This window comes from Haemaphysalis longicornis, unplaced genomic scaffold (assembly GCF_048455015.1).
Source record: "Haemaphysalis longicornis isolate Haplotype H1 unplaced genomic scaffold, Haemaphysalis longicornis Haplotype H1 scaffold_5, whole genome shotgun sequence".
NCBI classification, from domain to species: Eukaryota; Metazoa; Arthropoda; class Arachnida; order Ixodida; family Ixodidae; genus Haemaphysalis; species Haemaphysalis longicornis.
Genome location: NW_027526385.1, coordinates 137,889,437 through 137,916,561, shown reverse-complemented (window position 1 = coordinate 137,916,561; position 27,125 = coordinate 137,889,437). Strand labels below are relative to the sequence as shown.

At 45.0% G+C, this 27,125-nt stretch overlaps 1 pseudogene; it reads right to left on the bottom strand.

The window, feature by feature from the left end:
• Positions 1 to 994: 994 nt before the first annotated feature.
• Positions 995 to 27,125, bottom strand: LOC144139906 (uncharacterized; annotated as a pseudogene).

Genomic DNA, 27,125 nt, shown 5'->3' with positions numbered 1-27,125 from the left:
GCGAATGCAGTAAGAACACGCACTAGTATACTGCCAGCAGTTTTGCAATGTAAACTATGCCTATTTGCACTATGTCAGTGTACATAACTGGTCATGCCAAATGTGGTCGCCTTGTGTGCATAATTTTTGAGGCTGCCTTGCTGGAAGTGTGAGTCTTTAAACCCTACTTAATGCCGCAACTTTAGTTTGCATGTGCAGCTACAAAGGTGATGACGCCCACTAAGCATAGCCAACAAAAACACAAAATTGAATATTTTCACTTGGCTTCACTGTAAAGCACCAATTCAAAAGAAGTTTAAAGATCTGTGACAGAAAAAAAATTATTTTGCTTTCCACAGTGGGAAACATCCTTTGCGATCTAAACAATTCCACTTCGTTTTTGTGTTACCCCGCTTCCAAACGAAAACAAGAAAAAAAGTGGGGAACAACACCCGTGCAGGCAAACAACACTATAGCAGATTTACAGCCAATTAGATATAAATCAACAGGCTCAAGCGCCCAAAATGTAAATAAAAAAACAAATTATTCAAAAAACACCAAAATGCACGTCTTTATGTTATCTGTTATCGTTCTGTCTCAAGGTCTTCCTCGCGACAAAGTGGCCAATGTGGCACCCGATGTGTTTTTGAGATTATCGTTGTAGTAACACAGGCGCGCGCAGCGCAGCAGCATGGACGATGGTCGGGCAGTCAACGACGGCGTTTATTGCCAGAATGGTGATTATATACGTTGCCGTCAAGAGAGGGCAAAGGGAGGGGGAGAGAGGGAGAATCAAGGCACACAGGGCCGAAAAGAAAAAGGTGCGCGCGCAGCTGGTTTTGCTGGCCCGTACAAAACGAACGAATACAACATTTCTTTCCTCTTAAAAGTGGAACCGTTGTACCGGTTTCCTAACTCTTGTCGATGAGTGGGCTGATGTGGGACCGCCTCAGGAGGGTGCTCGGCCGTGACGACTGTAGGTTCCATAGCAGCTGGTGTGGGAAACGCACTCAGTTCATCCGGTGCTGGTAGCTCTGGGCTTCGCTCTTGCTCCTTGCTCCGTCCATCTGCTGTCAGTAGTTGTTTCCCCGGAACGTACTGTGGCTTGTACTGGTAGCCTCCCAGGAACAGTGCCCATCATTGAATGCGCGCGGCGGCCATCGGCGGCGTTGGGCGGTCAGGCTTCAGCAGTCCCAGCAGCGGCTGATGGTCGGTTACCAGGGTGAATTGCCGACCTAGGAGGTATTCATGGAAACGAGAAACGCCAAAAATTAGTGCCAATGCTTCTCGCTCCAGCTGAGAGTAGTTTTTTTGTTAGCGTTCTGGAACGAAACCCAATTGGTCAGTGCTCATTTCCCTCCGAGGGAAACAGAACAGCACCCACGCCGTACGGGGAAGCGTCACATTCTAGCTTCAGTTCCTTGTTGGGGTCAAAATGAACGAGAAGTTGCGCATTCTTAAAAATTTCTTTCGCTTTTTCGAACGCTGTCTGCTGCGTTTCCCGCCATTCCCAACGGGCTCGTTTTTCCATGGGCTGATACAAGGGGCTGACCACAGTAGACATATTGGGCAAGGAAACGGGCGTTGAACGTGAGCATGCCAAGGAACGAGCTCAATTTGCTAACGTTACGTGGGCGCGGGGCTTGCATGACGGCGTCTACGTTCTGTTCAATGGGGTGGAGGCCTTGCCGAACTATACCATGGCCAAGGTAAGTGACGGAAGGCTGCCAAAACTTGCATTTGTCAATCCTAAGTTTAACGCCATGCTCTCGGAACCACTCCAACACTCTCTTGAGCTGCTCTCCGTTATCACTCTTGCCTTCTGACACTGGCACGTCGTCAAGGTAGGCTTGGACACCCGGCAGCCCGCCGAGTAATAGCCGGTGCGGAAGCTATTCCAAACGGAAGTCTGTTATACCGGAAAAGCCCTCGGTGTGTGTTAATGACACACAGCCCGCTGGACGATTCGTTAAGGGGCAGTTGATTGTATGCATTTTTTAAATCCAAGATGCTGAAATATTCGCCTCCGTTTAAGCTTGCGAACATGTCCTCTATCACCGGAAGAGGGTAATGCTCCACCTCACATGCCGGGTTGAGGGTGACCTCAAAATCACCGCATATCCTCACGCTTCCGTCCTTGTTCAAAACGACCACGATAGGCGTAGCCTATACTGCATGTTGCATAGGCGATAGAACACGAAGTGACACCAGCCGATCAATTTCACAAGAGACCTTATCGCGGAGGGCGTAAGGAAGAGATCTGGGCTTACAGAATTTCGGTGTCGCCGTCTCCTTGAGTTTCAGGCTGGCTGGTGGACCTTTGATAAGTCCAAGGTCTGTTGAGAAAACATTCTAGAACTCGCCGAGCAGTCGGTTCAGCATATTGTCGCTTGGCTCGGCACTTGTTGTAAGGTTCGGCGCGGTCAGGTCTCCAATCGGAACGCCCGTCTTGTCAAGCAAAGCGATGAGATCGCGGCCACATAGGCTGGGTCCTCCACAGTCAAGCACGATCAGCGGACAAGGCACTGATACATTTTTGTACCTCACTGGAAGTTGGAGTTCACCCAACACCGGAAGCTGTCCCGAGTAACACGAGAGCTTGATTTGTGGTGGTTGTAAGCGCGGCCACTCTGCGTGGGGTCGATCATACACTTGGCGTGATACGACGCACACCGGGGAACCAGTATACACTTCCATGGCCAGTTCTACATCGCCCCATCAAAACGTGCGGCGTATGGGTGGTTCCCGAAATCAACGTCCACACGTGTGCGCTATCCATGTCGTCATTGCTAGACGCGCTTTAACTGTCAGTGCCTTTACACTCGCTGCCCGCCTTTCAAACCTTGCATCAGTTGAAGCACTGCAGCATTTCTTTCTCAAATGACCGCGTCGCCCACTGAGATAGCAGCGTGCGTTAGCCCAGCGGCAGGCGTTACCGTCGTGCTTCGTGCTTCCACATCGCCAGCAGTCATGCGACGCGCCTTGTGTATGGTTACCTCGAGAGGGTGAGCGATGATGGGCTCGCATTTTTAGCACAGTCGGCGGTTCTGCACTCATACCTTTCGCATCGCTGTCGGTTCTCTCGGCTGCAATGGCCATTGTTTCAGCCTCCTCGAGGGTTAAATCTTTCTTTGCCAGTAACTGCTTGCGCAAGTTAGTTGAGCGTACGCCGCAAACAATCCAGTCCCTCAACAACCGGTCTAGCGCACTTCCAAAGTTGCAATTGTCTGCTATGCGCCATATTTCGACTAGGATTGCGTGCACCGACTCTCCTTGTTGGCACCGGGTAAAAAACTTGTAGTAGCTTTCTGCTATCTCGTGACGCTTGGGATCGTAGTAGTCGTTTAATGCTGCGACCGCTTCGGCGTAAGTAAAGAAATTCGGCATCCGAGGTGAAATTAGCCCCGCTAGCACTTGCACAGTCTGCGTGCTGAGTGCTGCCACCAGAAGTGCTCTCTGCCTTTTGGAGTCAGTAATAGCATTTGCTTAAAAATACGCTTCAGCCCGAATAAGTTACGCTTTCAACTTATCTCTTGTGTCGTTGAAGACCGGGAGCTGTAGGCTGGTCATGGTCGTCTGTACTTGTTGCGGCAGGCCATGGACTTCAACTTTCAGAGCAGCATGGGCGGTTTCCGGGCTCGTCGCCACTGTAGTAACACAGTCGCGCGCAGCGCAGCAGCATGGACGATGGTCGGGCAGTTAACGACGGCGTTTATTGCCAGAAGGGTGATTATATACGTTGCCATAAAGAGAGGGGAAAGAGAGGGGATAGAGGGAGAATCAAGGCGCACAGGGCCAAAAACAAAAGGTGAGTGCGCAGCTGGTTTTGCTGGCCGGTACAAAACGAATGAATACAACAGCCACGCTAAAAGATTTTAATGGTATTCCAACGACCATAATTAAACCAGAATTTTGCAGGCATTTACAAGACCTCTTTTATGCCGCTTCAGCAATACACCCACAACAAAATTTTCAGATGCTATTTTATCCCTCTTCTGCAACAAATTTTCTCGACGTTTGTAAAACCGGATTTAGATCGCCTAGCAAATGTTCTGCCTCCCGGCCCGTTGGAGAGATAAAAGAGGTCGTTAAAATGTCGGGCGTTTTTTGCAAGTCATTTTGTGACCATTTTTTGTTTCGGATATAAGCAGCATACACGTTTCGTAATCCTTTTGGGATGTCTTGGACAGGCGTTGCTTTTTTGTCACTGGGGATTTGAGCTAAAGGTTTGAAAATCGCGCGAGAAGGCGCTAATTAAAGTAGTTTCAATAAGTTCTTAGCCCACCTTTCGCGTGAGACCGTCTACTAGGCGGGAATTTAGCCGTACCCCGGTCGTAAGACACCCCTGCTAGACGGCGCTTTCCCGTGGTGTATTCAAAGTCGCATTATCGGGGTTCCACTGTATATAATCAATGACTGCAGCCGAGTGAAATATCTGCGTTCCTAATATATTGCGCCCACCAAAATGTAACTCCAATGCCGTGTATCGCGCTAGCATTAGAGCCGCCATCGATGACACTTCTTTTTCTTATGGCATTATTATGCCTCCTCCAATGTGCGTGTTGCATGCAACTGCTCGGCCCAAACTGAAAGCAAAGATTTTTTATACAAAAAAAACCTGTAACACAAAACTAATAACCAATAAGAATGAGGAATGTTTGCTGCAGCATCAGTTTTCGATTACGGTCAAACTTTTTTTTATATATGTTTTTCTGTGGTCATAGATGTGGTGATCTATATGCAGAGGCGGCGGGAAAATTTGTGACTTTTACACACGCGTGTATTCATCGAAGCTTACATCGGTTTTTGTAATAAGGTGACCCACGTTGCTGAAAGGGTATGAGCGATGGATAAAACAGTGTTATGAAGACCTCCTGACTAAATGCACCCGGGAAACCATTTTCCCCTAAAGAGTGGCAAACGAGCTAGTAGGGCGCAAAGGTCTACCAAACGTTTTCTACTAGTTAAGCTCGCTTACCAGACTTAAAGCCGCCAAAATAGACAGGATGGAATACTTCTTTACCTGTGCATCATACTTGAGTCGCTTTTTTATCTTTTGTTGCTTCAATTGGCCGCGATTTCTCTCGCAGCCTGCATTTACATTGTAGCGTCCAGCCCCGATCCTTGCCCCGACTCTTCCTTAGCATTACTACGCCTTTCACGATACCCGGGTTGTGACTTAAAAATAATAAAAATTTCGTTTTCTTCTGTTTTACCAAAGGACATTATGTGCATTTAGGTTTTTTTTAGTTGTACAAGATTGTGTTCTAAAATTTTATGTTTTTTTTGTGAAAATCCCACCAATATATCTCATCGACTGTAGCGATTCTCTACTCCAAAGTTTCCACTGGCCTTTCTCCCACTTGCTACTCAACGACCTTTGCGTTGAAATCATCCATCACAATTGTGAACGGTGTTGTTGCATTCTTCACTGCTGATACGGCGTCCTCGTATAAGCTGCCTGCGGCTTCATCATAACAGCTGGTTGTGTAGGCGGCTACGCCTTAACTATCTTTAACCTCCATCGCTTGTTGAGCTTGACCACAACCGCCGTGACTCTCTCGCTAATGCTAAAAAACTACCCTGTGATTCCTCCTATTTTGCTGTGGATTACGACCCACCCCCTGTGTTCTTTCTTCTTTTGGGGCTCACTGTAGCACAAACTGTGCCCGATAGCGAGTGTGATAGCAAATTGTGCGATAGCAAACTGTGCTATAGCGATAACCAACTGTGCTCTATGGAGACTTCGCTTGAACTTCAAACTTCTCTTAATCTTAAAATAGCTTACTTCATGTCCGGAGCTCCCTTAGTAATACACCTACGCCTCCCTCACGAGACAAACTTCGTTAGTTGAACGTTGCAAGGGTCAATTTTCTAAGGTGGCCTGTTCGGACCCAGAGATACTGAGCACCCTCTGCTGTATCGCTCATCTGATGTCCACCGTGGGCAGGTCTTTTACAGCAGCTGGGGACTTACAGTCTAGAGTTGAGTTGGTTAGTCTTGAGAAGTGGTCGCCATATAATACGCCAGGTTGGCCAGATCTTTCTCTGTAAAGGGGGTGCTCTTTATGTCCCTATGAGCCGGTCCAGCATGGTTCGACCTTTGTAGTGTTGCCCCTTAGGTATCAGGGATTATGGTTACTTCTGGAGCCGGGGGCACTTCATACCTGCACGAGTATGGCACAGAGAGCCAGGAAAGAAAGACCGACAGAATCAGAAAAGCGTCCGGCGGACGACGTTGCAGCGCACGCCTGCGGGGATACTGAGCCAGTGTTTGTAGTTTTTTTTTACTCGGTCTTCTGGAGGGATAAGTGGAGACGCTGGCCTAGTGATGAGAGATGCATTTACGTCTCGCCGATGGAAAAGTTTGCCTTTGTTACGCTCAAGAGAATATCTGCCTAAAATGGTTACTTTGATGCCGACCTAGCCGAAACAAATCCCTGGCCATTTCCTCAACTTGAAGCCTCGGGTGGCGTGGCGGTGGATTGGGCGAAGCACGCAGTTTAAAAGTGTATTCTTGGTGACTTGGCGTTTTGCTAACAGAGATGAAACCGGTGTGGTTGAGGTATACATATTTGCTGGAAAACTCTCTTGTCTTTGAAGAATCGAGTGGTCTAGCGCCAGGCGTGAACGAGTGTCGCGGTGTAACTTATTACGCATTACGAAGTAGTCCAGCGCGAGGTGCAGAGGAATGTCCCAGTGCTTGTTTAGTACGCGCTACGTTCTAGCGCGCTTCGCACGCGTTAAGTAATAAGGGGGACGAAATGCAAAGCATGCTTTCCGCACTGGACAAACAGAGTAGAACCGTGGGCCTCAAAATTAATATGCGGAAACTAAAGTAATGATCAACTATCTCGGGACAGCTCAGCGGTTTGAGATAGTTGACGAGGCAGTTGAAGGAATAAGGACTATGTATACTTAGGTCTAGTTGTGACCCCGGATCCAAACCATGAGGCAGAGATAATTAGAAGGATAAGATTGTGGGGGAGTGAATACGATAGGGATTCCCAGATAATGAATGACAGCTTACCATTGCCCCTGAAGAAGAATGTGTATGACAGCTGCATCTTGCTTGTACTCACTTGCGGGTCAGACACTTGGAGGCTCACTAAGAGGGTACAACATAAATTGAGGACGACTCAGCGAGCAATGGAACGGATGATAGTAGGTTTAACATTAAGGGACAAGAAGAGAGCGGAGTGGGTCAGGGAGCAAACGCGGGTTAAGGACATATTAGTAGAAATTAGGAAAAAGAAATGGACGTGGGCAGGGCATGTAATGCGAAGGGAATATAACCGTTGGTCATTAAGGGTAACAGAGTGGATTCCAGAGGAGGCAAGCGTTCCAGGGGGCGGCAGAAAGTTAGATGGGCAGATGAGATCAAGAAGTTTGCGGGGATAAATTGGTCGCAGATAGTGCAGGAGCGGGATAATTGGAAAATAATGGGAGAGGCCTTTGCCCTGCAGTGGGCGCAGATAGGCTGGTGGTAATGATGATGATGATGATGATGGTGATGGTAATGATGATGACGTTCTAGCGCGAAGCCTAAAACGGTTGCGCGGTGTTTTAGTGCCATGAATACATGACGCGACGACTATGGCCACGACCGGAGACGCCAACAGCCCTAGCCTATAACGGGCTTCACCTCTTAAATGCCGTTGTAGGTGCATGAGTATCCTTCCTTGCCATTTTACCGCTATTCTAAAGCTGAAAATCTGTTATCGTGCTCTCCGGCAACAACAGCTAGATTTGACAGGGCTGCGCAAACGTTAGGCAATTTACATTTATTATACTTGCGTTGACACCAGGTGTGACTCAACGCGGTAACCATTGCTTCTGCCGCCCCCCCCCCCCTTCCACCACGCACCGGAAGAAATGAAATGTTTCGATCTGTAAAACTAATGGAGTTAGGAAGTTCAAATTTGGTACTAAGTTGCTGTAGACCTTCAATAAAGAAAAACGCTAAACGATTACAACTGATACGTAAGTAACAATTGTTCCAAATGATGTAAGAAAACATTGTGGCTGCGACTCCAAGCGACACGCGCCCTGCCAACCACTGAAGGCGGCATTGAGAAAAAGAGCGATTTTCTACAAATCGATGTCTACTGCGCTGTGTGACTGACCCCCTGGGAAGCACCATAGCGCTGTACCAATGATTTTCAAGAATTACCCGCCTTGGTGGCTCAGTGGCTATGGCGTTCTGCTGCTGAGCCCGGTGACTCGGGTTCGTTCCCGGTCGCGGAGACCGCTTTTCGGGCGGAGGCGAAAAGCGAATAATCCCGTGTGTGAGCTTACTGATTCACATTTATACAGATTTATACTAAATAGATTCGTAAGTTTGAGAATTGCGAGAAATCTGATGAAACTGTTATAATAGCTTTTACCAGAACCATTTTCTCTAATCGTGTTTGGTAGTACCTGTTAAAGCACAATCGAATCAGCATTTAGCAATTTAGAAAACGCTGTGCCATTTGTCACACGCAGTGCGAAAAAGTTGGCGTTTCTCTACCTGCCAAATGTCGGTAAATGGTCTCTACTTTCCGTTTTCCCACCCTGCAAACCAATCCTTATCCTATCTTTGCCGAACGACAACTTAATTCCGTCGGGTCCAGGTTACCCAGGAGGTGCTGTTGAACACGTTAATCAATCTCTTCGACGAAAGCGCGAAATGGACGCAAAGCTGCGCCGCAACAGGCCCAATACCTTCGCTAAAGCAGAAGACGAAGTTGACGGAAGGGTGCCGCCGACACCGACGCCGGGCGTCGCACGGGGAACGCTGGGTCATACCGCCCTACCACCGCGAAATCCACACAGTGCTCCGTGAGTGCACTCTCCGTGAAATGTGCCCTCTGCCTTTCTAGCTGCGTTGGGAATTTCTTATCTCGCATTCCACGAAAGAACAGTTGGCTGGTAGAGGTAGAAAACCTCCCTTTAACACACGGTTGAGAGAAACTGGCTAATTTAATTTTAGGACTCCACTAGCCTACATTACCCCTGTGGCTGTATCGACCAGCCATCGCTGACAGGCTTGTAGTTCCACAAGTTTGCTTCTTAAAACAATTTTTCCTCCCACTGTTCCGTTGACGTGTGGTATGCGTCAACCCGTTCCTGGCAGTGTGGGCGAAAACGGAAATAAAGCTGGGGGCACCAGGAGTTGGCAGTCGATATTAAAGTTTGGTGCGCAACAAGGAGCACAAAAGTAAACAAGAACTTGCAGCCGGCTTGCAGATATACTTGATGCCTGGCTGGAAGACTGGCCTTGCACTGCTCTGAATGCTTGACAAAGCGTTATCCTAAACTGGAGATGTAGTTTCTAAAAAATCTGAATTGAATTTGCGTAACAGTACTGGGTAGAAAGTGATCAGACAAGTTAGAAAGCACTGCAAATTAGTTGCGTTGTGCAGTGAACCCACCTATACACTTGAATATTCGCGGGTAAAAAATGCGAGAAACAAGATAACCCATAAAAGACAGGTACTAAATGCGTCTCACCGAGAACAGAATAATCACGCTGGGTGCTCTAAATACAAATTTGAAATAAATAATTGTTTACTGTGCCGTAAACAAAACAATAAATACATTTATTTATTTGTTTGTTTATTTTGACATACTTCCAATCCCATTTGGGATTTTTGTGGCTTAGGGCGCCACAGTCGTTTGAAGTACACAAAATTCAACGAGGTTTTTGATCATAAATAAAAACAATGCTATAAACATGTGAGTTAGATTTTCTACATGTGAAGAGGACGATCGGACATCAAATTTTAAATCTGAAATCCAAAGCATCAAGCGTCACCAAGTTCGTGGAAACAAACCAACAACACAAAGGCAATTTCAATGCATCATCTCAATACAAACAGAAACTGGAGATTGTATTTCACAGGATGGCTTGAAGAACAAACCAAATCAAATAAATTTAGCGTAACGTTCTTGTCACAAGACTACTCAGTAATAGTGAACATCAAGTGTGAGCTATAGACAGAGAAAAAAAACCGTGTAGACGCACTTGATTAAACACTAAGGTTCACTCTGTACAATGTGCTAGCAGTAGTTTTGATGAATTTCTCTCATGTAGGCAGTTTTCAACTACTGTTAGGAAATGTTCAACTGATGCGGTACTAGTATTCGACGAGTGCATACCTTTTCACTCTCTTGCAGCTAGTGGAAAGAAGGCTTATTTAAAGAATCGGTGCGGTATTGTATTCTTTAAAGGTAAGGTCCGAATTTGCCGCATGGAGCTCGTTTGTATGGGTGTGAGATACCCTAAAGTATCAAGGTTTAACTTTTTATGAAAGTGTTGATATAAGAATTTGAAACGGGCTGGCTTCGAACGATTTTTTTGGGAGAGGATTCTGGCGTTCCTCCGTAGTTCAGTTGCTGTAGTAGTTGTGTCGCCCCGATTATAAATGTACGTAATTGCTTTTAGTTGTACGCACTCTAGTTTATTTAGGTGTACTGTAGAATACGGGATCCAGATAATGTTACATTATTCGAGTAAGAATCTAACAAAAGCGTAAAGGCTAATTGCTTTGTTTCTGGCGGTCCTTATTCAGGGCATCTTTTGAGGGAAAACACCCCTTCCCAGTGCAGCTGATGCGTTATAATTTATTTGGGCATCCCATCTGAAGTCTAGCGTATTGATTCATTCCAAGTCTTTGTGCTATTGAATCCCGAATATAAAATATTACTTATGTTCTAAGCGGGTCCGTACCTGTTTTTCCGTTTCGTAATTGATAACTGAGCCCATTTTCTACGTTGAGGGACTGCCGCAGCGGTGGCTCAGTGGATAACCCGTTGTGCTGCTGAGCACGGGGACGCGGGTTCTGTTCCTGGCCACGGCGGCCGCTTGTATGATGGTGGCGAAAAGCGAATGCGCTGGTTTGTTCAAAATTTCGGCGCACGATAAAAGCCCCCATGTTGTCAAAACTACTCCGGAGCTATCCACTACAGCGCAACTCATCGCCTACCTTGTGTGGGTGCGTTAAAAATAAATTCCGTGACATTTCCAGTCATAACTCTAGTAATAAACAGAGTTTCTGGCAGTTTCTAATATGAAATAATCTCCCATCGTGTTACTATCTAGGTAAAATACGCAATCGTCAGCAAACATTTGAATTTTTTCCGTAACACTGGAAAGCAGGTCATTATAAATCACAAATAATATCGGGGCCAGGTCGCAACCCTGGGGAACTCCGGATGTAACTTGGATTAATTTTGAAAATTTGCCTTTGAAGTAAGGGGACTAAACACAGTTGGCTAAGTAGTTTTTATCCAGCAAATCATGTCGTCGTCGTTGATAACTGAGTGTAATTTGTTTTATTAACTCTTTCTGTGGTACCCGAACGAATGCCTTTGAAACATCCAAAAAGGTTACGACAACCCGATTTTGGTTGTCTATGCTTACACATGTATCGTGTCTTACCTGTACAAATTGAAGTATTATCGATAGTCCCTGAGGAAACCCGTGTTGGCAAGGTGATAATATCTGCTAACATTCTAGCTATAAATTTAAATGCTTCAGGATAATGTGCTCTAGCAGCTTGATTACTCTGCCAGTTAAAAAAATTGGTGTGAAGCTTGACTGAGTGTCATAGCGGCACTCATTGGCTACGGGAACAATATTGGCCGTTTTCAAGTCCATCGGTAACGTAGCTGTTGACAATGATTTGTTGAAAATCAAGACTAGATTTTTGCTATCAGTTCGGCATGCCTTTTTGAGAAAGTGTTTGTAATACTGTCGGGACCGTTACACTTTATTGTGTCAATGTTCAGCAAAAGGTGTAATGACACCAGCTTCCGTTAGAGTTAGTGTATCTAAATGGCAAAGATTTTGGGTAACAATGTCTAGCACATTATTGCAGTCGACACTAAAGACGGATATAAAGTAATCATTCAGTGAGTCAGCAATGATAGAATCCGTGCCTTGGGTGGGTTTTTACATCTTTTCGGACTTTTGGGGGCTTAAGTAGTTCCAAGCCTTTCTAGGAAAGCTTTTTTACAGCCCTGAAGTACTTGGTTGAAGTAATTGCATTTGGCTACCTATATTTTGTATTTGATGTCTTTAGGCGCATAAGAAATTTTGTTTTCTGCCAATTATAAAACTATTATAATTTGCTTTCAAAGATTTTATCAATCGTTTTGCACTTTACTAAAACAGCAAAATTGCAGTGTTCAGAAGGTACCCATAAATTTGACTTGTCGGCCTTGGCTAAATGTTGGGTGCAGATCATTTTTATTAGGGTCATCTTGTACACCATGGCTAGCACAGCGGAGCAAAATGATGTTGTTAATGAAGTATCGCATCTGCAGCAACATACTAAGGATTGGTTTGCCAAGGAGCACACCAGTGGTTACTCGTCGTAGAAGTAACCTTGCGAAATAGCAACCCTTTACGTCGTAATCCTCATACGACCTTTGGTGGAGTTACATATCAACAAGCGCCCACTTTGAAAATCGATAGTTTAAGAATATATTGCGTCGAAGGCAATCACAATACAAACAAAACACCTGGCAATTGTGCTTTCTTCGTCAATAATAAACTTACGATGTTAGGTGCGGAAATTACAGCAATACGCAATTACATAATACAAAGCTGCGCTGAAGCAAATACAAGGTTAAAAATTTTTTAAACGAAGATTCAACATATCTTATCCGAGAAGCTACATTCCTCTAGTATACCCTGCATGGGGGATGTGCTAGAGCCATAAAAGCTGATTGTTTTGGCTTAAAAAGTGTACAGGAGACACGCATTGGTAGTGAGTGGAACTAAAAAAAATAGTCTTGAGTTCTCTGTTGTCTCGAGCAGGCACTTTACAGCAGAGAAAATTGTTGAATGTCTGGCTGGAATAAATGAGCCAAAGAGGCATAAAAAGCCAACCCTTTTTCCCAAATTATTTTAGGGTCTGTTTTCTTTCACCTTGGAACGTTGAGATAAGGTTACACTTTTGGCAACCTGTGTTTTTTGGGATATTAGTGAAACCAGTTTTTTTTAGGTTGAAAGGACTAAAATAAAGTACAGTAATAAATGCAAACAGGAATTTTCACAAATGGGAGGTAAAGCAGTGTAACGACGTTGATATACCAAAGGGAGGTATACTAATGTGGCCATACGGTTATTTTTCTAATACATCCACGTTGACTTTTAGCAGTTATACAGATGGCAGGCCTCAAAACTTGCAAACAAGCAATCCATTTAGAGTAAAACCGTATTACCAGAGGAACATTGCAAACAGGCCTCTACGGTGGAGTGCAATTGTTTAATGGGTTTCGTGCACTATCGTGCGGCGAATTCTGCGAGTACGATAAAAGGTGCCCCGCAAAAGGGGCGGGCAGAGATATTTGAGCGCTTGGAATATTCTAGCCCTATACATTTTGTGTTTGTTCTGTTGGTTTGTTTCTTCTCACTCAAACTTTATCCCCGGGAACAAAAAATTAGTAATGCTATTTTATCTGTTAATATTATTATCATTTTTTTTAATTTTAAAACAGAGGAGTGCGACAGAGCAGTAACATAAATGGGAAGGAAGAAAGTGACGCTTAGGTCAACGACATTATTATTCGCTATAAAAATACCAGTGGGTAGTCAAGCACAATATTTCAATCTTGTAAAAAACAATTTGAAATTAGTTCGTCGGGAAAAGATTGCACTTAATTAAAATTCGGTGTCATGACGTATATGTCGTGCCGAAAGGTCGTCCCACTGTAATCATTATGTTTTCATAATGCCAAATCTGCCGTTACAAATGTAGACGTGACCTCTCTTCGGTATTCTGAGAAACAGACGCCGTTAAACTGCATTAGGTGCGACAGATTATCAGGTCTAAAAAATTGCTAAGAATAAACATAGCTTTTTCGAATTTGTTCATTTCGGTAATCTTGCTTTTGTGGGGGATGCCAAAAGAAAAGCCTACTCGATATTTAGTCAAACACAGTATAAGGCTAAAATCTTGGCAGGTGTCGGATATTTCAGTTTGTTTTAAGAAACCGTAGATTACGTATTGCAGATGTCGTTATGACACAAATTCGGGTAGCATAATTTTGTAACGTATGGTTTTCTAAACGTATGCAATGATTTGCACGCCAACTTACAAATTCCTTTGCGTCAAAATTTTTGTAATTGAGTCATTTAACTTTAAAATGTTATCAGTGCTTCTGTTTGTCTAACTGCAAAATTTGTAATGGTATTTCGCCTGGTGTCTGGTAACAAGGACACCAGGCGACAACTCTTTTCTGTGTTCTTGCTTAGGACGTATAGCTGCCCCCTTCTAAACAACTTGAACACTGAGAAAGCCTCAGTTATTACAAAGTAGTCAGGGGCTTTTTCACATTTGATAGTTTAGAAATGATATTTATAATGACATCCAAACGTATAGCGTTAATTTCATCCACAATGCTTAGAACGCATTGAATATATAGATGTGGCCATAACGAGTACTCAAGAATTTTTTCCGTATGTCTCTGGACAACAAAAACGTAATATCAATGGTGGATAACAATGATACCTACGGCCGATGGTTCAAACAAGAAAAAACAAAGAACTGAATCACCTTCCCATAAATTCTGACAGACTTATGCCTGTTAAGATGTGGAAGAGAACAAAGAGCAGCATTATACAAAAAAATCCCACAGCACATAGGAAATTTTAAGGTGCTTTCGAAAATCGTACAAGATGTGACAGGCTTACGTGAAGTGAAAAGTATTTTTTTCCAATGAGGTGACAGCTGAACTAGCGAACATCTTCCCCTTTTATTTTATATTATTGCTAAAAGCCGAAGTTGCTGTTTCGCATTCGCAATTATTCCTTCAGAAATAACAACAATATCCCATCTCCACTTATTTTCGCGCCATTACAGCTAGCTAAACAATGTCAGTGTGTAGGGGATTCCCCATTGACAAAGAAATCTGCCATACTAGCATCTACACCAATGCTCCAATAACCAAGATTATGTACCTTTCACATCATTGCGTAACACTTTCAAACATGACTTCTAATCCTTCTTTCATCCAAATAAAGGTAACTTCGCCAAAGTCCTCCTTGTGCATAAATATGACTATCTAAATAATTCGTGTAGTAACCACCGTTTTTTATGCTAAGCATATTTACGCTTTTTATTTAAAAACTTAGCTCGGTAGATAAGCTTATTCCTTCACACAATACACAGATACTGTCCTCGACAGCATATCTTGCAAAATATAAATCGCAGGCGCAGTCGTTTTATATCAATCCCAAATCCTTCACTCCGGGCTTTCTAAAAGCGATATGGAAATAGCAATTTTTTGAAGTTTTGAAGGAAACATTTGATGCAGTTTTCCTTCCAGTTTTCTAGAAAAACTGTAAACATACTAAATTGAATGGCACAAGTAAGTTATCAAAGTAATGTATCCCCTAGACAACTGAAAGTAGAAATTGATAACTGCAGTTCTACCTCCGAACTGAACAATAGTGTGCAACTCACGCCTCGGTGTTGAGGCCAACATTTTTCCGCGTTTTCCGAAATGACAATCTCAGTCAGTTGCTTTAATCCACTATTGACTACGACGTTTTTCTTGCTCTAGTTGTGACCTTTGGAAAATGAGGTATATATTTTAGCATGACATGATATGTTCATATTGTACTTTACGTGTGTGTCGGAATAAGTGGCATATGATTTCGTTTCCTCATGCAATTAATTCCATCATCGACAGGTGTCACAGTGGATCGACAATTTCTGAACACAATTTGGGGCCATGAAACCCCCGGCGAACAGTCCCACAGCCGGGTGCCATAGTGTGCGAATTTCACTTCTCTTCTACCCATTTCCAATCTGTAATGAGCAGTAAAGAAGCCGGAAATAGAATAACCTGACTTCGAGACATCGTTCGAGCCGAAGAAAAACAAGATTCCGAAACCGCAGCCTTCAGAGACATGTGCTAGGCACTGCAAAAGATGCCCTTGTTGGCTTACGACCCGATGCGGAGACAAATACCACCAACAAACGGGTTAACATGTTTTTTACAAAGAGGACAAAACTTCTTAGAGAAACTACATTGACATAAAAGTTTAAAATACTGCACAGATTGAGAATTCAGGGTGCCACGTTGAAAAGATACCCAAACTATACGCGTTTATTTGTATAACGGCAGCCTGAGATGACGTTAAGGTAGGTAACCAACTTCGAAAAATAAACTTACGATTGTAGCCTAAATGTAACAATTTAAATTTTGCCTTGTACATCTTTTGTACTTAGAAACCTGACGTAATAAAATTGCTCAAAGTATCCAAAAATATTGGTATCAATCCATAAGGGAAAAATTATACATGTTGCACAAAATGCATCAGTAGAAAAAAATGGGTGCTTTCGAAATGCGACTTGGTTGTAACGTAACGAGGAAAATAACCCGTGGATCGAACAAATACGACCATCGCACCTTTTAGTGATGTTGCGTAGTAAAAAAAATGTAAAACGTTTGATATCATGCTTATTTGGCCTTCGTGCCATAATAATGGTATAAATTGTTAGTAGTGTTTTTTAGTCATTGTGCTTCATTGCATTGTGCTATATGTACACAAACAGAATGCCACATTTCTTGGAAAATATATATTAAGAGGTCAGTTATCAGTGCTTGCGATACCGTCCGATGGAAAAATTAAGTTTTAAGAAAAATGGATTTCAATGCTTAGACCACCTGTACATGTAAAAAAAAGTCAATCAGCCTACAATCACCCAGGCTCTTGCGCGTTATTCGAAAGCGGCACGATTTCCTGTTACGCGAGGTGAAGTCCAATTTTTTTGTTGCCTGTTTTGCGTCTCCAGCTGACTCACGGGCACCCTTTTTCATGCACCGACCTAAAATGGTCAGGCCAGCTATACCCATTCTATAAATATAACTGCACAATAAAGTACTATGACTGTATCGATGAAAGGTTAGTACTAAGCCCGCGAGCTCAAAACGGCATACGAAAATCACAACCACACGCACACGCAACGGAACGCAAACGCGTGTAATGTAAACAACAGAGTGCCACTGCACCCCACGGCCCTTTAGCGAAAATTTTGAAATAAACCGAAAATACATTGTCTAACGAAATGCGCCCAAAAGCATTAGAACGTACCTGAACAAGTTAGTATTGCGTAAAATATATACCAAGAGACATTTATGACGAGGTGGAAGATCCTATTCGACCCTAAAGATTTATTTTAGGTTTCGGGTGTGTCCAGGAGGGGTTGAAAAAAGAATCATAACTTTCGAATCAACTAAGATAACAGCAAAATTCTTCTAGATAAATAATTCTGAATAAACAATGCTGTATTACAGTAATAAACAATAAACAAACAACACTGTATTAAAAAATTTTCTTTCCTAGAATTGCGTTTTTACAGCCGGTGTTGTACCGAAGAAAAGATTTGAACTACTGCCTGTCTCTAGCAAAACCATAGCTTGTGCGCAAAATGGACGGATGCGAGGGACTCTGAACAAAGACAGATCAATACATAGGAATGAGTAACATCGAATTTGTCTTTCGAAAAAAGCCGCTTACTGTATGTAAAACGTACAACACAACAATGCGGTGATTTAAGAAAAAGGGATAGAAGTGGCAACCTAGCGATTTAGTAATATATAAACAAGGCACAACTAAAGAAGTACCCGGTGATCATACCTGTCGTCAACCACTCCTTTTTCCTCGTGTATTAAAAATGTCTGGCACACACTTGCGTGCACGATTGAAAAATAAATTCACAATATATAGAGGCTAGGAGATGTTGCAATCTTTTATGCATAATCAGACACTGATTCTCCGTTGGAGGTGAAAGGTGTTAACAAAATTCATTCATAAATGGGAATCGGAAAGAGAAAGCATTGAAACGCGTTAGCACGACATTTATACTCTATAAAGTATTCCTAGCTTGTACCACTAGCTCCTGTTTGTCAAGAAGAGACGTAGTTAGAAACGTGTTTTTTATAATGCATGTGTTGGAGTTATTGCAACAATTTTCGCAACTGCAATACGGCTTGTATGCCTCTGTTTCCGCTTCTATCTTAGTCCTTTGTCGGTTATGGTCCGACAGACAGAATGGTTACAGTTTTTATGGCAGCTTCCCAAACAATCTCTACTCATCTCTCTGTGCACCGGTTCTGTTCAGCGGTCATCACATTCTTCTTCCCGCCGTGCGCACTAGCACTGCTTTTGTGTTCCTCTGAAGCAGGATGCCAACTAACTGGGAAAATTGATAGAAAAATCGAAGTTATCCCAGTTTCAACGTCCGTGGCTCTTGCTGTGAACATTTGGCTCATAAACCACATTAAGCAAAAGTGTTTTCATTGTTGTTAGCTCATTAAAGGGGCAGCCATTTGGTACCACTGGTGTTCACAACGAACACAGTCAAACTTACCGTTTAATAAGGCCTACAGGGCTTTCCTTAAAAAGTGGTGTATTTAAAACGCCCAGAAGACGAACGTTCGTTGCCACTCAAAATAAAAGGCAACTTTTTGGGAGATATGGCAGGGCTTGAGCCTGATAACTTTTAAATGTCCTGCAAAGATGTGAATTAAGCGATGAAGATGTAAATAACCGTAATCTCTAAAACACCAATGATACCAATTACTATATCACTTTAAAATAAGAACTTTTATTGCTTTCCTGGCTTGCAATCAATTCAGTAAGCTAAGAAACTTATAAATACAGAGAAAAACTATTAAAATAAATTACGTTTCTTAGAACTGACTTTTATACATGTAAGACAAAAATTCTGACGCTTTAATGGTGTAACATTCAATACACAAAAATAAAGTGCTATGACTGCGAGGGATTCGTTGAATAATACATAAAACCTAATATCACGAAATTGTGACTTTGTGTCTGAAGAAAAAATCGTGGCTTGCACATTAGTAGTACTTGGTATTTGTATAATATAAAAACTCTGAACGAATGACACATCCCAAATTTGGAATAATGCAAAGTAATTTTGTACAGACTGAGGGTTAAAAGTTTTGTACTTTTCGGGTAGTGACAACGTGAAACCTCTTAAAACTAGTGTCCGTTTATAGAGGTATAAATCCAGCTTCCTAAAAGCCGTTTCATGCAAAAACAATGGAACAGTGTACAAATAAATGCGCAATTTACGTTGTGTCTGTATCAGTGGAGAGCCTGGTGTTTTATTTTGTTCAAAGAGGCGTGCTGAATGACTACATAAAATGAGAAAAAACAACAAAACGAATCAAGCAATACGCCAAAGCAGGGTATATAATTAAACTACTACTAAAGGTTTTATAACATAAACACGCTTATTTGCCAATGACAACTTTTATTCCTAATTGTATGCAAAAATGGTTATCGTTGTGGTGGGGGTACTTTCCTACGCTAGATATGAGTTATTCGCAGTTGGCGACAAAAAAATCTCTCTAGCCTTTGTTTTATGATACCCAAGTTATCGTCCTACCAGGTTCCCCGCCTTCTTCGGGTGGTAAGAAGTTTTCGGTGGCAAAGCGTGCCCCCTTGCCCTTGCGGCGTACGCCATTGGTCTGCGGAAAGCGAAACATGCATTAAAAATATTTGTCTTTTCCTAAAGACAATACCTTTATAGTGCTAACATGACAACTAATAATAACAGAATCATTCTCAGTCATCCGATTCATACCTATGGCCATAACCGCGGTGAACGAAACATTGCGGTATTAGTTTCAAAAATTTGCAAAAGGTGTGCGAAAACACGAAATTTTGAACGCGTCGTAAATTTGTACTGATTTCGTGTTTGCACTAGGAAAAGGTAGTGGTGGAAGAAGATAGATGAATCAAAGAAACTTTTAGTGAATTCAGAGTGGGAGAAGCGACAAAAAAACGGCATAGTGGGAGCGGTACAGGAATGAATCCCTAATAGAAAAAAAAAACATTATAGTCCCTATCGCGTGTCATCTTTCACATTGACGATATTTGCAGTAAACATTTAAAACAAACTGGCCACATAGCTAACCAATAAGTTGCTTGAAGACATTGTTGCGGGTTCGTAGACGGAAGTGTAGACAGCTGCAGGCCTGTGATGTAATTATTTATTAGACGTAGCGCTACACCGGTAGCACGGCTTGACTCAGCGCACATAGCTGAATCAGTCTGGACCGCGAGCGGTGGACCCACACATTTTCGTCGTCGTCTGCAAACACCTGGCTAGTCAAGGAGAGGGAATGTAACATTCGCTGGGGATTAAACACTGCACTACGATCACACACACCGCAAGCAGGTGATCGCTGCTTGATAAATATCGACGCGACATTCCCCCCCCCCCCCCCCGTCAAGAGAGCATCGTCCCGATGCGTGCAAAGCTCTGAAAAACGTGTAAAGTCGGGCTTCCTACGCACGACATTAACGACGTAAAGGCGGCGGTTACGACGGCGTTGAGAAACGATTCCGTCGTCCACAACCTCATAGGTTACGTCGCTAAGTTGGCGCAAAACTTTATAGGGACCAAAGTAGCGTTTGAAAAGCTTTTAACACAGTCTGCGACGTCGAAAAGGAGCCCATAACCAGACTCTTTCGCCGGGTTTAAAAATGACAGTCCTGTGACGGAGGTTGTAATGGTGCGTGTCGTAGCGCTGTTGCTGCATTGTTCGTAAGCGCGCCAGTTGACGCGCATCTTCCGTTCACTGCGTAAACTCATTTAGCTGCAGTTGTCGTTGCTGGTGTCATGAGACAGCATTGCGCCCAACATACTGGTCAAGGGTCGGCCATAGAGAAGGAAGAACGGTGTCATCCGGGTCGTGTCTTGTTGAGCCATATTGTAAGCGAATGTGACGTGTGGCAATACGACGCCCCAGGTCTTGTGCTCGGCGTCGGTGCACATACTCCGCATATCCGCTATTCTCTTGTTGAGGTATTCAGTCAACCCATTCGTCTGCGCGTGGTACGCTGTTGCGGTCCGATGTGAAGTCCCGCTGAGTTACATCACCGCGTTGACAACCCAGCAGAAACGTTTTCCTCTGTCCGTAATAACAATGGCCGGGGCACCATGCCGGAGAACAATGTTGTCAATAAATAACCTGGCAGCCTCCCCCGCACGGGGCACCTTGAGCAATCTTGGTGACGGTACTGGCGATACCGCGGACCCCGAGCCCCCAAACATAAGCTGGATCCAACCGTGGCAATGTGTTTATAGGTGGAGGGTTAGAAACCACGAACGGTGGCCGTCGGAGCCCAGGTCAAGCTCCGGCGGATGGGCTCCCTGTCTGTTTACCAGGCAGGGAGCTCCGGGACCTCCTCAGCATCAGGGTAAGGTTGTGGAAGAAAGTACCCCCGTCCCCTGCTTTCCAATGTATCATATGGAATTTTCACACCCCCCCTCCAAACGTGATCGGTCCCTGAAAAGGGGCCGCACCGAAGTATCTTTTCCTCCTTTGTCTTCGATCTCCATTCCAAAGCCCGATAATTTCTCGCGCTTCATGGTAATGGAATCCCTTGATAAATCAAACCTCATCACTTCCCAGTCTGTCTTTATCATCTCCAAGTTTCTTGAAAGCCTTGTAGGCAAATCGTACAAAGCTAAAAAGCTCACAACGGGAGAAGTCCTAATTGAAGTTCAAAACAAACAACAATTTTGTAACCTCTTGAAGCAAACGCGCATGGTCGATGTCGACATCAAGATCACGCCCCATCGCAGTCTTAATAGCTGCCAGGGCGTGATCTCTGATAGAGATCTAATAAATGAGACTGAAGCAGATCTGCTGGACGGGCTTAGCAATCAGGGCGTAACAGCTGTGCGGCGAATCGCGATACGCCGAAACGACCAAATAATACCTACTAAACACATAATCTTGACATTTGACCGCTCAACACTTCCCGAATCGGTCAGCGCAGGTTTCCTGAGATGTCCGGTCCGACCCTACGTGCCGAACCCACGCCGCTGCTACAAGTGTCAGCGGTTTGGACATGGCACTAATGCTTGTCGTGGTCGACTGACATGCGCCAAGTGTGCACAACATGATCATGCATCTGACAACTGATCATCACAAACCCTCATCTGTGCTAACTGCAAGGGATCCCACGGGGCCTACTCTAGAACATGTGAGAAATTCAAACAGGAGAAGGAGATCATCAAGGTAAAAGTGACTGAGAATCTTACCTTCCCAGAGGCTCGAAAGAGGTTCGCCTCTTTCCCCCTGGGGAGGTATGCCGACGAAGCTCGCCGGGGGGCGGAGCGGCGTCTAGTTTCGGCGGGGACCCAGTACCGCGAGTCGGACCTGGTCCCGCCCTCGCCCCCCTCGGGGTTGCCTCTGGCAGCCCAACCCGCCACCACGCCGCTTGCTGAGGCAGCAGCGGTTGTGGTGGCAACCTCTTCCGTCGGGACCGGTGCCGCTCCCGTCCCTACCTCCCCATCGTCCAGTGCGTTGGAGTGTGCCATGGACACCACGAGCCCCGCACCGGCTCCCACCGCCACCGCACCGCCCGTGCCACTTCTGGTGCCTCCGACACCACCGGCGGTGGCGGGCCAAACGAAGGGCCCCCGAAGGGGGGCCAAGTCCAGGGGGCCCGGTTCGACGGGCACACCCAGGACATCGGACGACGAGATGGACGTCGTGCCGTTCTTGCCTGCAACGCAGCGCAAGGACCGGCCTCCGTCGTCCAAGCCTACAGATAGGCCACCCAAAAAGCCCAATCCAAGAGTCACAGCCCCGAAAGACAACACATAAACATACACACTCCAGTAGCTCTCACACTAAATAATGGGAAGAGAAAATATTGTTCAATGGAACTGCAGAGGCCTTATGAATAATCTTGACGACGTGTATGAGATAATGCATACCAATCAGCCAAGTGTAATGTGTGTTCAAGAAACACATTTGAATTCTAAACACACAAATTTCTTGAATAGTTACCTGGTATACAGAAAGGACAGGGATGGCTGCACACACTCTTCTGGGGGTGTGGCCATAATCGCCCGGAAATCTTTAGCATGCCACCCTGTCACTTTGAACACCGTCCTTGAGGCTGTAGCAATACGCTTAATAATATTTAATAGGTTGATAACGGTATGCTCCATATACATTCCTCCTGATGTTTCACTTTTCGAGGCGCTGGTTGACCAGCTGCCCGAACCATACATCCTGACAGGCGACCTTAATGCTCACAACACTCTTTGGGGCTCTTCTCGTACGGATACCCGAGGTCGCTTTATAGAAAAATTCCTTACATCTTCAGGAGCATGCCTTTTCAACAATAAACAGCCTACATACCATAACATTGGACACAACACATACTCATGTCTTGACTTGGCGATTGGCTCCGCAGTTCTCTTTCCTCTCCTCGAGTGGGCTGTGGGCACTGACCCATACGGTAGTGACCACTTCCCCACTTCACTCACATACATAGGTAAAGGCCCATGCAGTCCATCTTCCCATAATAGGTTCAATGAAGCACGAGCTAACTGGAATACATTTACAGAGACATCCAAACTACACCACACATCCATAGGACACCTACACGTCGAAGAAGCTACCCAACTCCTCACGGCGCACATCCTCGACGCCGCCGAAAAGTCCATTCCGCACGCCGCTGGTGCCCCGCGCAACCAGAGGAGGCCGTGGTGGAATGAGGACTGTAGGCGGGCGCGAAAGCCTCAGAACAAGGCGTGGGGTATCCTTCATCGGTACCCCACGTCGGGAAACCTCCTCTTGTTCAAACGGGCCAAGGCGTTAGGAAAACGTGTGCGCCGTGGGGCAAAACGAGAGAGTTGGCGAACATTCATAACATCAATAAACTCCTACACAGACACAAGGAAAGTATGGACACGAATACGTAAACTCAAGGGACAACAAACACACAGCCTGCCTCTGGTCAGCACTACAGGGGACACACTCGAAGACCAGGCTGACACACTCGCACAACACTTCCAACACGTGTCCAGTTCAGCACACTACACAAACACTTTCCTGAAACATAAAGCCTGTTGTGAAAAGAAGTCCCTACGCGACAGCAACAAATCACAGACTTCTTACAACTCCCTGTTTTCACTACATGAGCTGAGGGCTGCTCGAATCTATTGTTTTGGCGCTCTTTGCCCCAGTTGGCCTTGCGCCATAAACATCCAACGATCATCATCAACCTGGCAGCCTCGAATGCAGTTCCTCTTTGGAGAGCTTTTGTTTCTGTATACCGAGTGAGGTAGTCGGTGGCGACTACAACCCACGTGTTCCGCCCGGACGGCGTCGGAAATGGTCCCAACAGGTTCATCCCGACCTGTTCAAAATGCTTCTCTTGGTTTTGGACAGCGTGAAGGAGACTCGCTTGCCGGATTGGTGGCGTTTTCCGTCGTTGATATTCAAGGCGCACGTAATGTCGCATTGCTGCAGAAAGCTTTGGGAAGTAATATGACTGCTGAATCCTAGTCAGGGTACGGGTGAAGCCGAGGTGACCCGCCATCGGCTCATCGTGGCAAGCCTGCAGAACCTCGTTACGAAGTACAGCGGGAACAACAAACAGGTAGCTTCGGCCACGCAGACAAATGTTCGCTTTATAGAGGACTCCATCGCGGAAACTGAAGAATGACAGCGCTCTTGAAAACACCCGCGGCACAGTTGGTGAAAGCCCCTCGAAGAAATCCATCAGCGGCCGTAGTAGGAGTCCCCCCGTTGCTGCTCCGACACGAAGGATGTGTCCAGTACTCCAGGAAAAGTGTCGTCATCGGTGTAGTCATTCACCGACGCAGGGCAAGCTGTTGCTCGCAAGAGACAATCGGCGTCACCATGCTCTTGGCCGTAGAACGAACTACGGGACACAAATGCTTTAACGAAAGCTTCCAGAGGTGTTGAACCTTCACACGAAATCCTAAAATTCTAATACAAATATGTGAAGAACAAGTTTACGTGCATTTTTTTTTCTAATAATACACTGCAATATGTCGTTTTTATGACTTTTTTACAGTGTCTTCATTTCTTGCATTTATTTCGAACTTTTAAGTAGCTGCAAGATGCAGCAACAACTTGCGATAAGCCATAGGAACCTTTAGTATCTTTCACTTAGTGAAAATACAAATCCTTCTTTTCAAAACTGTTCATATGTTGGAGCACTTTATTGTGGTTAGTTCTACATACAAATTTGGCGCTGTTTTCACTGTACTGTCTCAATGTTGATGTTTTTTTAACTATTCAATAAGATTTACCATGTATATTTTTTAGTGTGCTTGTCCATCTGTACATGTATTAAGACCACTTATTTGCATTTCATTTTGTTTTTGTGCCAAAAAAACGGTTTCTTTTAAGCTGTTCTGCCTGCCTTGATTTTCTGCATCTGTGTACTTGCCAGGGTGGAGGTAGCGTGTCAAGCTTGTTTTTTAAGCTTTTTTCCCCTATCCTCCCTCATCGAATGGATGAAAATAAAGCCATTATTATTATTAGTATTACTTGTAAAGGACTTTCACGTCGAATTCTTGAACCCGAAGGTTCCACCGAGGTAATCGACCAAACAGTTCTTTTAGGCTCATCAACCAGCAGATTGGGTGATGGTCACTGACCACTGTAAATGGACGGCCATACCGGTAGAGTTAAAGTTTAAGTACTACCAGAACGACGGTGAGGCACTTCTTTTCGGTCGCCGAGTAGTTAGCGTCCGAAGAGGACAACGTTCGGCTGGCGTACGCTATCACCCTTTACAGGCCGTCTTGCAATTGCAGACGAACCCCTCCTAGTTCAACGTTACTGGCGTCAGTATGGAGCATGGTGCTGGCGCTTTCGTCGAAGTGGGCCAAGACCGGAGGTCTTTGCTACCAATGGCGCAGCTCGTCGAACGCCCTCTGCTGCTCGTCACTGCAAAGGAACGCGACATCATGCCGTGTAAGGTTGGTCAATGGCGCTGAAATGTGGGAGAAGTTCTGTAAAAATCTTCGGTAATAGGAGCATAGCCCCAAAAAGTGCCTCACAGCTTTCCTCTTGGTTGGCACGAGGAAGTTAGATACCTTTTCAGTCATAGTAGGATCAGGTCGAACTCCGGCACTGCTAACTACATGGCCGAGGAAGAGGAGTTTCTCGTACCCAAAATGACACTTTTCAGGCTTTAGTGTAAGTCCGGCGGATCGTATTGCCTCAAGGATGGACGTGAGATGTTCGACCTGTTCTTCAAAAGTGGGGGAGATCACGATCACGTAGTCCAGATACACCAAGCAAGTTTGCCAATTTTGGCCACTTTATGGTGTCAATCAGTCTTTGAAAAGTGGCTGGAGCGGAACACAACTACAACGGCAACACATTAAATTTATACAGTATATCGGGCGTCACAAAATCGGCGGTTTTCTCGCGGTCGTGTTCATCGATCTCGATCAGTCAATAAGCGCTTTTCAGGTCCATAGACGAAAAATTGCGGGTGTGTCCTAGTCTGTGGAGGGAGTCGTCAATGCGAAGCAACGGATAGACATCTTTTTTGGTAACCTCATTGGGTTTGCTGTAGTCCACACAAAACCGTAATGTCGCATATTTCTTTTTCAGTTAAACGACAGCCGACGCCCACGGAATATTTAACGGTGCGATGACGTCGTCTTTCAACATTTGCTGTACCTGCCGCCGTATTGCATCGCGCTTCTTGGGGGCCACACGGTACGGGTTCTGACAGATGGGCCTCGTTGTATCTTCGGCAATTATTCAGTGCTTTCTCAGATGCGTCTGACGGAGACCTGACATGGAGGAAAAACAGTCCGCATATTGTTTCAGTAGCTCGAGGAGCGGCCGGCGTTTTTCGGACGACAGGCAGGTGCTGGCGTCTATTGCGAGTTTAGTACTGGCTAATGCGCTGGCACTAGTTTGGAGTACAAAACAGCCGGCTGTGTCATCAACACTTTCGAAGAAGGGTACAGGTGTCCCTTTGAGGATGTGCTGGCGTTTAGTGGCGAAAGTGGTGAGCAGGAGATTTCCGCGGCCACAGGACCTGAGCACCAGGGCTTTCGCGATGGCAAAGCCGTGGTCGAGGAAGAGCGATGTGCGCAGCTCGGCAACGCCTTTGGCCGTGCAAAGATCGTCCCACTCTACTGAGACAAACTCGAAGGATCGTGGCGACACACTTACGTCGTCAGCGACGATACGCAGCGGTAGACGTCGGTTCTCGGTAGGCTGTACTGGAGACAGGTGCGTCAATAGGCTCACCCTGCCCTCGCCTATGTCTCTAGCGGCGTCGAATTTATGCAAGACATTCAT